General features: G+C 37.1%; 1 long non-coding RNA gene across 1 annotated transcript in view; it reads left to right on the top strand.

The window, feature by feature from the left end:
* Positions 1-2,105, top strand: part of LOC128592695 (uncharacterized) — a 43,694-nt gene extending 41,589 nt beyond the window's left edge. The window contains exon 3 of the long non-coding RNA XR_008381976.1: positions 1,866-2,105. This is a non-coding gene — a long non-coding RNA (uncharacterized LOC128592695). The remainder of the gene's footprint in view (positions 1-1,865) is intronic.
* Positions 2,106-14,030: the final 11,925 nt, after the last annotated feature.

Below are 14,030 nucleotides of genomic sequence, written 5' to 3'. Positions count from 1 at the left end.
CCCATATGCCAGAGGTGGTAGGTTCAAATCCAGCCCTGGCCAAAAACTGCAAAAAAAAAGGATATTTATTTAACTTCTAAAGTAATTTGGAGGCACTCAGGTATTTGACCAGAGAATATATAAGGTTATTGGCAAGAAAGCTTAGATCTCAGTTTCCTTTTGACTAACTGAGTCAGAAATGCCTACACTCTCCAACTCCTACAGGGCACAGACACAACCCAGCCATTTCTCTTAAACTTGGTAACTTCTTGTCTTGCAGGCTCAGATTAAAGACGATCTTGTCTTGGTGTCTTTAACACCAAGAAGATGTTCTTAGGTTAGAATTCCTCCTATGAACTTCCATTGCACCTTGAGTTTAACCCTACAATGGACTAATTACACCATTGGATCATGAGTTCCAAGGGGCCAGCATGTGTCATATACATGACCTCTTATAGCTGGTAAAAAACAATCCCTCAACATGTGTTTATTGAATGAATACATGAATAAGTGTACAAATATTTTTCTGAATTAGAAGTCTAAATACCCACATATTGCACTTCTACCACTAAGAAGCTTATTAGTATTTGAATGAATCCATAAATTCCTTGCACTGTATTTCCACATATATATGTATACAGCAAAGATTCCAGGTAGGACCAAGCCTGAGATTATCCTTAGGTTTTCATATACTTGGAGCCAGTCTTTGAAAGAAGGAATGAGGAGCCTAAGATCACATCCTAAGCAAAGACAAAACAGCTGCATACAACTTGGTTCAAGAGCAGTAGGTTGGTGTAGAAGAGGGCTGGGGGTCTTCAATAGATGTAGAGCCTGTGATCTTGGGTCTATGTTCTCTGGCCTAGGCCCCATAAACACACAAAGTAAACAAGTAAATAAAGTTTGTTTTTCCATTTTTTTTTTCCTACCAGTTGTTTCACTGGGCTTTGGGATCTCAATATGTCAGCAGCATTAGTATTGGCAAGTTGGGCAGAGACAAGAGACAGCATATGTGGTGTTGGGAGATGGGGGCTTGGCAGCATCAGGAGCAATAGCAATACAGGGGATTTTTGATGGTCACTAGAGATGGGGCAGCCTCTCTTGACCTTGGAAGGTACCCAAGACACCATCACTGTAAGACAGAGAGAAAGAGAAGAACAATGATGAACACCCGATGTCATAAGAACACAATTCACATTTGCTCGTTCCAAACCAGATGTGTGCAAAACCCTATGGAATGAAAGTGAAGAAGGGCTCTATGCCTCACAAAAGCGGAGAAATGTGGTTTTATTATTATTGTGTGTGGAACTCTTTTTACTCCAAGATGTGGTCTGAAATATGTTTTGTGGATTTATTTGGAATTCAAAATTATAAATGATCATTCTTGCCCAAAGAATATGATACATATTCACACCTCAGGTATTGGTAAACTCAACAGAGTTAAAAAAAAAAAAATCTCACCATGACTATGGAATTTGGAAAGTTAGGTTCAGAACCTGTTTTCTCTTTTTCCCATGCTTTGGAATTAGGCTGATATCCTAACTCTGACACTTAAAAAATAGGTTAAGTTGGTCAGATTATTAAGCTCTTCTGACCCTCAGTTTCCTTAATGAGACGATGAGGACAATAATATCTACAGTGCTGCTGGGACAGTTGAAAATATGGAAAGTACCGAGGTGGAATGCAGAGCACTTAGTGGGTGCGTAACAAGCATTAGTTCTCACTCCCTGTCTTCATCTTCATTTATTAAGAAAGCTTCTTTCCCTACCCCAAGCTAAAAAAAGTTCACTGGAGATAAGGCAAAAGGGCAGAGGAAGTAAACTTTACATAGTTCTAGAAATTCTCTTTTAATAGTCATTACAACTTTTTTTTTTTTTTTTTTTTTGTAGAGACAGAGTTTCACTTTATTGCCCTCGGTAGAGTGCCATGGCATCACACAGCTCACAGCAACCTCCGACTCCTGGGCCTAGGCGATTCTCCTGCCTCAGCCTCCAGAGTAGCTGGGACTACAGGCGCCCGCCACACACCTGGCTATTTTTTGGTTGCAGTTTGGCCAGGGCCGGGTTTGAACCCGCCACCCTCCGTATATGGGGCTGGCGCCCTGCTCACTGAGCCACAGGCGCCGCCCAGTCATTACATCTTTTTATGAATTGAAGAATCTAAGAAGTATATAAAATAAAGTTTTGGCTTCTAATGATTACAGACAATTTGGTGTCTTCTTTGCCCTTCAAACTCATTCTGTCTTCCTCTCCAGTAGGGCACTGTCCTTATATTCTGGAGGTAACATACTTACAAGTTGCTGGAGGTTTGGCTGTGATCATCTCCTTCAATATTATCAATACTACAGGTTCTATAGGAATCATTTAGAGCAGTGGTTCCCAACCTTCCTAATGCCACAACCCTTTACTACAGTTCTTGTGGGTTGCAACCCACAGGTTGGGGACCGCTGATGTAGAGCTTATTTAGAATCCCCTGATGTCTAGGATCATGGTGTTCCATTCCAAATAAATCCCATGCAAAGTGTGTTCTTACATTCAAATATCCCCATAATTAGTCACATTTTCTTTATCAGCAGTTGCTCTGATTGGGTTTGAGTGAGTGGTATGGTGTGTGTATGAACTTGTGTGAGTATATACGCACTAAGGTATAAGGTGTCACAGTGAATTGGGCATGGCTTCTGGACTGTGGCAATTTGGGACTATGTGTGTGACTCCAGTGTGACTACTCACTAACTGTGTGATCTTGGGCAATTTATTTCATCTTTCCAGGCTTCAGGTTTATTATCTTTGCAATGGGTTTGAAGAACTTACACATAAACAGAGACTCAAAAAGGAGTAGGTAGGCTATTAATAAACCAGATATAATGGAGCAATATGTTAGATAGCACATTAAAACATTTATTTCAAACATATTTTTGCAATAACTTTTCAAAAATAATTGCTCAGAGCTTTCGATAATAGAGACCATAGAAACAGGCAAAAAATTTCACAAATTATCTTGTAATGAAGGGAAAAGGGAAACAACTTATATTAAAAAACTTATTGCTTTATCAATCCTTTCCAATTCAATCATTGGGAGTTAACAATAAAAACAATATTGATTCATCATATTTACTGAAACTGACTCACTGGAAATCCTCCAGGGCCTGTTATATTTCTGGGAGAAATTCTGGCTTAGCCCTATTGCCTCTTCCAAAAATGATCTGGCAGAAAACAATATCCTGCCCAGAATTCACAACATTTCTTTGTTCGTGAAAACAAACAAACAATAAGTTAATTTCCTCCCAAAGCTTCTCAGGATCCTTACTCCTGATTTATCTCTTGGAATCAATCTTTTCATAGCTTCCTTTATTCACCTTCATGAAAGAGAGAAGGCAGATACTCTTAAAGGTGCAAATAAAACCTTTTGAGGAGCAATCTAATGCCACTTTGATGTTTTCTGATTAAGTCTGAAGGGATTTAATGAAATTCTGCATAGTCATTATTTCAAGCAGGTGATTCAATAAGTGACTGAGTAATTCTCCTTATTTTTACTTTTTTTTTTTTTTAGTTTTCCTGGAACAGACATTTATTACTCCTTACACAAAACACATGGACGTTAAAATGTATGGTGATCTCCAGGTCATAGTCAAATACATTTTTATCAAAATTTGTAGCTATTCTCATTGAGTTGCTTTTCTGGGCTCTGCTCTTGACAGGTATCTTTTCATTTAATTCTCCTAGTGGTATCTACTCATGTTGCCCATTTCACCATTGAGAGATGAAAGCTTAGAGATTTTTAAAAATTGATCTAATTCTCACAGCTAAGAAGAGCCAAGGATTTGACCGATATTGAATTGAAAGCCTCATTTTTTAAACACTCTACAAGTAGGTGACAAAGCAGGAATTTAAACTCAGGTGTATCTAATCAAAGTTTGTATTTTAGCCACTGTTATTTCCTCAAATATCTTTCTGAAATAAAAAACTTGAATTTGACAAGTATGGTTACAGTTATGCTGAAAAAAAAAAAAAGGAATGTCCAGTATTTTTTTTCTGAAATTGATGGCTTTTTATGAGATAAAATCCTCAGCCACACCCAAACTCTTCACCAAAAAGGTCCATTTTGAACCCAGAACATCCATAAACAGTATCTTTGTTGTAAATCTATAAAGATACTACCAACAAAACACCATGAGAGAGAGGAAATAAAGGAGTGACACAGACAGAGGTAAGATGAGGCCAATTAATCTAAGAAGGAAAGGACTTGAATCTAATACACATTTACCATTAACAGGAAACTGAAGAAGAAATGACTTAAAATAACACTTAGTAATGCCTCCTATTTTAAATTTTTATAGGTAGAAATTAAAACTCTTAATTTTCACTGATCTAAAATTTCATGACCATTAAGTACCTTCTAAGCCAGAAATACTTTGAATTCCTTTACATTTTAGAAAATTGTCTCCAAGACCTTTCTCTATCAGGTTTGTATTTTCCGATCCACAAACACTCAGGCTTTTGTCTCCTTTAGTCTTGCCTTTTGTTAAATCTTCTCTTTATTTTCATCTAGTTCAGGATAAAAGACAAGGGATTGCCTCTCTTGCACAGGGTTATAGCTCCAATGTTGATTTTAATTATTGAATGGCCAAGGGCATGAATCTGAGGGCAGCAAATAGGAATCAGTCCAGCTTTAAAAAAAAAAGAAAGAAAGAAAGAAAGAAACACCTTATAAAACTAGTCATGTGCTTTTTCAAGCAGTCTCAGGTTTCATTTTTGGACGAATTAAAGACTGGATTAAAGCTGAATTAAATACTAACTAAAATCAATGCCTTGAGGCTAAAGGCAGAAGAGTCAAGTCTTCTGCTCTGCCTTCATCATATGAAGTTTCAAACCCACCATGTCCAGCCACAGTTTTAAGCATAATTAGCTTGAGAATGAGATACTCAGAAGACTGGGGAATTGACAAAGAAAGGAGAACCAAACTCATTGGGTCATACTGTATAGAGATGGCTGTGGAGGACATGTTGCCAATTTGATAAGTGACACTGTTCCACTCTTAAGTCCATCAGGATTCTGAGCAGAGAGATGTTGGGGTTTATTATCTTTTTTGTTTTTTTGATCTACAGCCAAAATAAACCCCAAACTGAATATTTAGCTTTGCATCTAAGGCATTTCAGTGTCTCCACTGTGGTAAAGGAAAACACTTTTCCCCCCTGTTGCTATGTATACTGGCAAATTTCCTATCCAAAGAATTGTGCTCCAAGAACTCTGGAAACACCTGCCAACAGAAAACTTGGGAGCTTTGTTTAAACAAGTGTACCTGCCAACTTTCCAGTACTGTTGATTTTGTAGGACTGAAAAACGTGAACTATTTTAAAACCTACTTGATGGATATCAGGAACTAAGCCATGGAGATGGGGCACGGAATGTGCCTAGAATTGTTTATCTTTTTTTTTTTTTAGCTTTGTGTAGTTTGACCCTTGTGCAATGAAGTTGCAGTGTTAATCTTGCTTCAACACTGGATTCACCACCTGGCTGTAAATAGGGGGAATTCTTGGACCTGAATTAAAGTTATTTGGCAAAACAGGGTTTCCAAGAAACACTGTGGTAATCCAAAACTCCAGGCTCAGTAATATTTACAGGAATTTAAAAAATGTCCTTTAAGTTCTCACAAGTATGTAGATTACTTTTGTAGTATCTTCCATAACATTTTATCAATCATCCAGCTTGAATACTCTTGAGTCTTGGAGAGCAATTTCAAAACTAAGTGCTAATTGGACTTTAATATAATAAGTTCTACTCTTATCTCGTTCTTTCAAATTAACTAGTATAGGTAATTATACTCTCTTGAGGTATTAGATAAAGGCATTTGGATGTACTTGTATAAATTTTAATGGTTGACATAAAAAAAATTTCATGCTTGGGACAATGGGATGCAGTGGCATTTTTTTTTTTTAACCCAACAGCTAGTGTCTGATTGAAAGTAACTGCTCTGAAGAGGTGGAAAGAATCCAAGTCTGCACTTCGCAGAGCATAAGGTGGTCCCACTGAACTTCAGTTGTTTCCTTAGCTGAACATGATGTGGTAAAGTTTTCTGTATAGGAACTGTGCTATTCCAAAGATATATCAATCTGAAGATGTTGGCCTACATTTATGATTAGAGGGAAGAATGTTGAAATCTCTGTATCAATGTGTTCTTCTGACCTGACATGAAAGTGCTGCCATTATGAGTTATTCCTTTGAATTCAAGCTCCTTGGGAAGGTCGCTTTGCTTCTTAGCTCCTCAATTGCCTCATCCATAAAATTAGAGAATTGGTCCTTATACTGTTTAGCTCTCACCACAATAATCCTATATCCTAAAATATCTTCCAACCCAGGAACTTAAAACAATCATTAGTCCTCATGGAGCTGGGTGTTGGTTGGGGAGGCTCTGGTTCAGGCCATTGTGGCTAGGGTGGCTTTGCTCTACACTGAGGAGTGACGGGTGAATTCTGCTCCACCTGCCGTTGGCCTACGTAAAGAAAGATGGAGATATGGTCCATCCATGAAGAGACCATGGCAAGGGTGTGAAGCAAGGAGGAGCAATTCAATCTAACAAAGACTACCTAATTCAGTAGATTATAAACTTTGGGGTTCTTGTAGCCATAATAGTGATTCTTCAAAAGCAATGTTATAGAATTTTATATTAAAAAAATATAAAGCCAGAACTATTCCACAGGTCCTCTAAGGTAGCAGTCTCCAATCTTTTTGGGACTGACCAGTTTCATGGAAGGCAATGAGACTGGTCAGTCCCAATTATCCCAATTATTAGGGATAATTCAACCACATTACATTTATTGTACACTTTATTTCTATTATTACTATAATGTAATATATAATGAAATAATTATACAGTTTACCATAATGCAGAATTAGTGGGAGTCCTGCACTTGTTTTCCTGAAACTAGATGGTCCCAGCACTAGCCACACAGCCTCAGCTCCACCTCAGAGAGTCAGACATTACATTCTCTTTTTTTTTGAGACAGAGTCTCACTATGTCACCCTCAGTAGAGTGCTATGTCGTCACAGCTCACAGCAACCTCAAACTCTTGGGTTTAAGTAATTCTCTTGCCTCAGCCTCCCAAGTAATTGGGAACTACAGGCACCCACCATAATTCCCAGCTATTTTTTTGTTGTTGTTGCAGTTGTCATTGTTGTTTTAGCTGGCCTGGGCTAGGTTTGAACCCACCACCCTTGGTGTAGGTGGCCGGTGCCCGACCCACTGAGCACTGAGCTATGGGCAGCACCCAGACATTAGATTCTCATTAAGGAGTATTGTTGACCTAGATCCTCCACATGAGCAGTTTACAGTAGGGTTTTTGCTCTTACGAGAACTTAATGCTGCTCCTGATTTGTCAGGAGTGCAACCGTGACATGAGTGATGAAGAGTGACTATAAATACAGATGAAGTTTACCCACTGCTCGCCTCCTGCTGTGTGACCTGGTTAGAACCAGGCCATGGACTGAAACTTGTCTATGGCCCAGAAGTTGGGGACTACAGCTCTAAGGAACTCCTAAAACTTCTAAAACTCCTGGTTTTCAAAATTAGTGCATACAGGTATCATATTGGAAGCTGGTAAAAATATCAGGTCTCCCTATATCATTCTGATGAAGTAGAACTGAGATAGGTGGTCTTGGATAGGGAACTTCATTTTAGATAAAATTCCAAGTGATTTGAATACAAGGGCTTGGTGGAGCTGGAATACCGTAGGATCCTATGATGCTAAGTGACACTGTTATTTCGACAGCACATATGGGTATTAAGTACGAGCACTGTTTCACTGAGTCAGGTTATGTATGTCAGCTGAAATAAATTACTGTTCTTATCCCAGCCAACACATTTGGCATGGGCAGAACATCCACAGCCAATGCAAATAGGGAAGGTGAAAGCAGGAAAGGAGCAAGTACATCTCATCAGGGTTGAATACTATTATAATCCCTCAGTTTTTAAATAATAATAATAACGTACAATAAAAACAAACATTGTTTCCAGAAACTTAGAATTACTATGCGATTACTTCAGGCTATGAAAACTTCAAGAAAAACTTTAGTCATTTAATTTATTACTCAGGGCTACATCAGATAAACAGAACTAGTAGGGTATCTATCTATCTATCTATCTATCTATCTATCTATCTATCTATCTATCTATCTATCTATCTATCTATCTATCTATCTATCATCTACCTACTTATCTATCTTTATCCATCCATCATTTCACTATCTATCCATGCAAGGAATTGGCTTATCTGATTTTGGAAGCTGATTAGGCAAATCTGAGATCCATAGGCTGGACCATCAGGAAGAGCCAGCTGGAAACCTGGGCAGAGGTAGACTCTGCAGTACACCAGCGGAATTCTTTCCTTATCAGAGAAACGTTACCTATTCTATTAAAGCCTTTCAACTGACTGAATTGGGGCCAACCACACTGGAGATGATAATCTCTCTTACTTAAAATCAACTGAAGGTAGATGTTATTCATATCTACAAAATACCTTCATAGCAATACCTAGATTAGTGTTTGATTGTATAACTGGTAAGATAGCCTTGAAAAACAATACCTTGAACTGGGCATCATATTTGAGGATTCACCATATTGATTTGTGTATTACATTTGTGCTATCTGTATTCTTATCAAATACTTTTTAATTAAACAAATTTATTTTTTCTGAATTTAGCTTCCTCCTAAGCAATAATAACTATGAAATTTCTGATTTGGCATGTTATGTACCTCATAAAAATAATACAATTAATTATAACTGTTACAATAGTTTGTTCATATACTACCTTAAATAATTTATCACATCTTCTTGGAAATACTATACTGGTTCATCAAATCAACTGCTGGAGAGCTGGGAGAGGTTTGTGTTAAAAGGAATGAGTGATTGTAATGAGGAAAGAAAATGTCTTGAGGCATGTTTTAGGCATGAAAAAATGTAAAAGAAAATTTTTTTTTTGTTAGAGAAAGCCCAGGAAAAACCTGGGATCAGAAGTGAAAAACACTTCTGCTGAGAATGGAATATGCTAAGGGCTTTCTGACAGTTTCGAATATATATATATTTTTAAGAGAAAAATCAGAATTTGTTAATTTTCTAAAAGAGATACATTTCTATCACATTCAAGAAAAGAATTTTTTCAATAGAGAACAAACACTCTAATAGAAAACTTGATGTGAGTGTTTATTTTTTTTTTTTGGATTTTAAACTAATTTTATTTTGGAGTTAATTGTTTCTCTAATTCCTCTCTTTTTTTATAGTTAAATCATAGCTGTGTACATTAGTGCAATCAAGGGGTACAATGTGCTGGTTTCATACACAATCTGAAATATTCTCATCAAACTGTTCAACGTAGCCTTCATGGCATTTTTTAGTTATTGTATGTAGACATTTGTATTCTGCCTTTAGTAAGTTTCACCTATACCAAGTCTAAGATGCAGTGTAGGTGTGGCCCCACCCATTGCCCTCCCTCCACCCTAAATTCCCCCTTCCTTCCCCTTCCTTGGCTCTTTCCTCATAGTCTTGTGCTATAGTTGGGTTTAGCCTTCATGTGAAAGCTATTATTTGGCTTCATAGTAGGGCTGAGTACATTGGATACTTTTTCTTCCATTCCTGAGATACTTTGCTAAGAAGAATATGTTCCAGCTCCATCCATGTAAACATGAAAGAAGTAAAGTCTCCATCTTTCTTTAAGGCTGCATAATATTCCAGGGTACACATGTACCACAATTTGCTAGTCCATTCGTGGGTCTATGGGCACTTGGGCTTCTTCCATGACTTAGCAATTATGAATTGGGAGGCAATAAACATTCTGGTACAGATGTCTTTGTTATATTGTGATTTTTAGTCTTCTGGGTATAAACCTAGTAAAGGAATTATAGGATTGAATGGCAGGTCTATTTTTAGGTCTCTAAGTATTCTTCAAACATCCTTCCAGAAGGAACGTATTAGTGTACATTCCCACCAGCAGTGTAGAAGTGTACCCTTTTCTCCACATCCACGCCAACATATATGGTTTTGGGATTTTGTTATGTGGGCTACTCTTACTGGGGTTAGGTGATATCTCAGAGTAGTTTTGATTTGCATTTCTCTGATGGTTAAGGATGATGAGCTTTTTTTCATGTGTTTGTAGATTGTGGGTCTGTCTTCTTTAGAGAAGTTTCTCTTCAAGTCCCTTGCCCATCCTGAGATGGGATCATGTGTTGTTTTCTTGTAATGCGTTTGAGCTCTCTGTGGATTCTGGTTATTAAACCTTTATCGGAGGTATAACCTGCAAATATTTTCTCCCATTCTGAGGGCTGTCTGCATGCTTTACTTACTATGTTCTTGGCTGTGCAGAAGCTTTTTAGTTTGATCAGGTCCCAGTAATGTATTTTTGATACAGCTTCAATTGCCTGGGGAGTCCTCCTCATAAAATATTCACCCAGGCCGATTCCTTCAGGAGTTTTCCCTGCACTTTCTTCAAGTGTTTTATAGTTTCATGTCTTAAGTTTAACTCTTTTATCCAGTGAGAGTCTATCTTAGTTAATGGTGAAAGATGTGGGTCCAGTTTCAATCTTCTACAGGTTGCCAGCCAGTTCACCCAGCACCATTTGTTAAATAGGGAATCTTTTCCCCACTGTATGTTTTTAATTGGCTTGTCAAAGATCAAATAACAGTAAGTAGCTGGAGTCATCTCTTGGTTCTCTATTCTGTTCCAGACGTCTACTTCTCTGTTTTTGTGCCAATACCATGCTGTTTTGATCATTATCGATTTATAGTACAGTCTCAGGTCTGGTAGCGTGATTCCTCCTGCTTTGTTTTTATTGCTGAGTAATGTTTTGGCTATTCAAGGATTTTTTTCTGATTCCATATAAAACGAAATATTATTTTTTCAAGATCTGTAAAATATGACAATGGAGCTTTAATAGGAATTGCATTAAAATTATATATTGCTTTGGGTAGTACAGACATTTCAATGATGTTGATTCTTCCCAGCCATGAGCATGGTATGTTTTTCTATTTGTTGACATCTTCAGCTATTTCTTTTCTTAAACTTTCATAGTTGTCTTTGTAGAGATCTTTCCCGTCCTTTGTTAGGTATACTCCCAAATATTTCATCTTCTTTGGCACTACTGTGAAAGGAATAGAGTTCTTCACTGTTTTTTTGGCTTGGTTATTGTTGGTATATATAAAAGCTACAGATGTATGGGTGTTGATTTTGTAGCCTGAGACATTACTGTATTCCTTGATCACTTCTAAAAGTTTTGTAGTAAAATCCCTAGTGTTTTCCAGATATACGATCATATCACCTGTGAAGATTGAAAGTTTGATTTCTTGGGACCCTATGTGGATAACCTTGATCACCTTTTCTTCCCTAATTACAATAGCTAAACCTTCCATTACAATGTTTAAGAGCAATGGAGACAATGGGCAACCTTGCCTGGTTCCTGATCTCAGTGGAAATGATTTCAATTTAACTCCATTCAACACGATATTGGCTGTGGGTTTGCTGTAGATGGCCTCTATTAGTTTAAGAAATGTCCCTTCTATACCAATTTTCTTAAGTGTTCTAATCATAAAGCAATGCTGGATATTATCAAAAGCTTTATCTGCACCAATTGAGAGAATCATATGGTCTTTATTTTTTAGTTTGTTTATGTGATGAATTACATTTATAGATTTACGTATATTGAACCAGCCTTGGACCTCTGGGATACATCCCACTTGGTCGTGGTGTATAACTTTTTTGATGTGCTGTTGAATTCTGTTTGTTAGGATCTTATTGAGTATTTTAGCAATAATATTCATTAGTGATATTGGTCTATAATTGTCTTTTCTTGTTGGGTCTTTCCCTGGTTTGGGAATCAAGGTGATGTTTGCTTCATAGAATGTGTTGGGTAATATTTCTTCTTTTTCTATATTTTGGAAGAGGTTTAGTAATATAGGTCCTAGTTCTTCTTTAAAGGTTTGGTAGAATTTTGACTTAAAGCCATCTGGTCCCGGGCTTTTTTTTTTTTAGGGAGATTTTGTATAGTTGATGCTATTTCAGAACTTGATATAGGCCTGTTCAACATTTCCACTTCATTCTGGCTAAGTCTTGGTAGGTGGCATACTTCCAGGTATTGGTCGATTTCTTTCAGATTTTCATATTTCTGAGAGTAGAGTTTCTTGTAGTATTCATTAAGGATTTTTTTTTTTTTCCTGAGGGGTCTGTTTTTATTTCATCTTTACCATTTCTGATTGATGAAATTAGAGATTTTACTCTTTTTTTCCTGGTTAGGGTGGCCAAAGGTTTATCTATTTTATTGATCTTTTCAAAAAACCAACTTTTGGATTTATTGATGTGTTCTTTAATTCTTTTGTTTTCAATTTCATTTAATTCTGCTCTGATTTTGATTATTTCTTTTCTTCTGCTAGGTTTGGGGTTGGAGTGTTCTTCCTTCTTCAGTTGCTTGAGATGTCCCATTAAGTTATTAACTTCCTCTGTTTCTGTTTTCTTGAGGAAGGCTTGCAGTGCTATAAATTTCCCTCTTAGGAATGCCTTTGCAGGATCCCAGAGGTTCTGGTAATTCGTGTCTTCCTTGTTGTTTTGTTCCAAAAATTTGGTGGTTTCCTTCTTAATTTTGTCTGTAACTCATCTGTCCATCAGCATAAGGTTGTTTAGCTTCCATGTTTTTGTATGGGTATGCAGGTTCCTGTTCCTGTTGTTATTGAGTTCTTGTTGTTATTGAGTTCTTGTTGTTATTGAGTTCAACTTTTATTCCATGATGGTCTGAGAAGATGCAAGGAATAATTTCTATTATTTTTAATTTTCTGAGGTTAGATTTATGGGCTAGGATGTGGTCGATTTTGGAGTATGTTCTGTGGGCTGATGAGAAGAATATGTATTCAGTTTTGATGGGATGAAATGTCCTGTAGATGTCTGTTACGTCCAGATGTTGAATGGTTAAGTTTAAATCTAAAATTTCTTTGTTTAGCTTCTTTTTGGAGGATCTATCCAGCACTGCTAAAGGGGTGTTAAAATCTCCAACTACTATGGAACTGGAGGAAATCAAGTTGCTCATTTATTCTCTTATAAATAGAGGAGCATTCTGGTTGGGTGCATAAATATTAATAATTGAAATCTCATCATATTGAGTATTACCTTTAACACATATGAAGTGTCCATCCTTATCCTTCCTTATTTCAGTTGGTTTAAAGCCTATTACGTCTGCGAATTGGATTGCAATGCCTGCTTTTTTCTACTTTTCATTTGCCTGGAGTATAGATGACCATCCCTTCACCTTGAGTCTATATTTGTCTTTTAATGTAAGATGCGATTCTTGTATGCAGCAGATATCTGGCTTGAGTTTTTGTATCCAGTCCGCCAACCTGTGCCTCTTTAGATGACAATTTAAACCATTCACATTAATTGAGAATATTGATAAGCTTTTTGAGAGGCTGGTGGAAATTTTTAATGCTTTTGAGACTGTGGGAGTTGGAATTTGATCAAAATTTTCTGGGTGGGTTTACTTTTGTGGTGGAGGATTGCGCTGGTCTTTATGGATGATAGGTCTGAGAATATCCTGGAGAGCTGGTTTAGTTATGGCAAATTTCTTCAACATGTGAATGTCAGTGAAGTTTTTAATTTCTCTGTCATAAATGAAATTTAGTTTAGCTGGGTACAGGATCCTGGGTTGAAAGTTTTTTTGTTTTAGGAAATTAAAAGTCGATGACCATCCTCTTCTAGTTTGAAAGATTTCAGCAGAGAGATCTGCAGTTTTTCTAATATTATTGCCCTTGTAGGTGATGGTTTTCTTTAGTCTGGCTGCTTTCAGAATTTTGTCCTTCACATTAACTTTAGTGAATTTGATTATGATCTGTCTGGGGAATGTCTTACTTGGGTTGAATGGTGCTGCAGTTTTGAAACTGTCTGCTATCTGAATTTTAGAATCTCTTGGCATGTCTGGAAAGTTCTCCTTCATAATCTCATAGACAAGAGACTCTGTACCTTGTGAAGCCACTTTGTCACTTTCGGGAATCTCTACAAGACGAATATTAGTTTTCTTCGAATTATCCC

This window comes from Nycticebus coucang, chromosome 8 (genome assembly GCF_027406575.1).
Source record: "Nycticebus coucang isolate mNycCou1 chromosome 8, mNycCou1.pri, whole genome shotgun sequence".
NCBI lineage: Eukaryota > Metazoa > Chordata > Mammalia > Primates > Lorisidae > Nycticebus > Nycticebus coucang.
The sequence above is the reverse complement of the archived record's forward strand: the minus strand, read 5'-3'. Positions and strand labels throughout refer to the sequence as shown.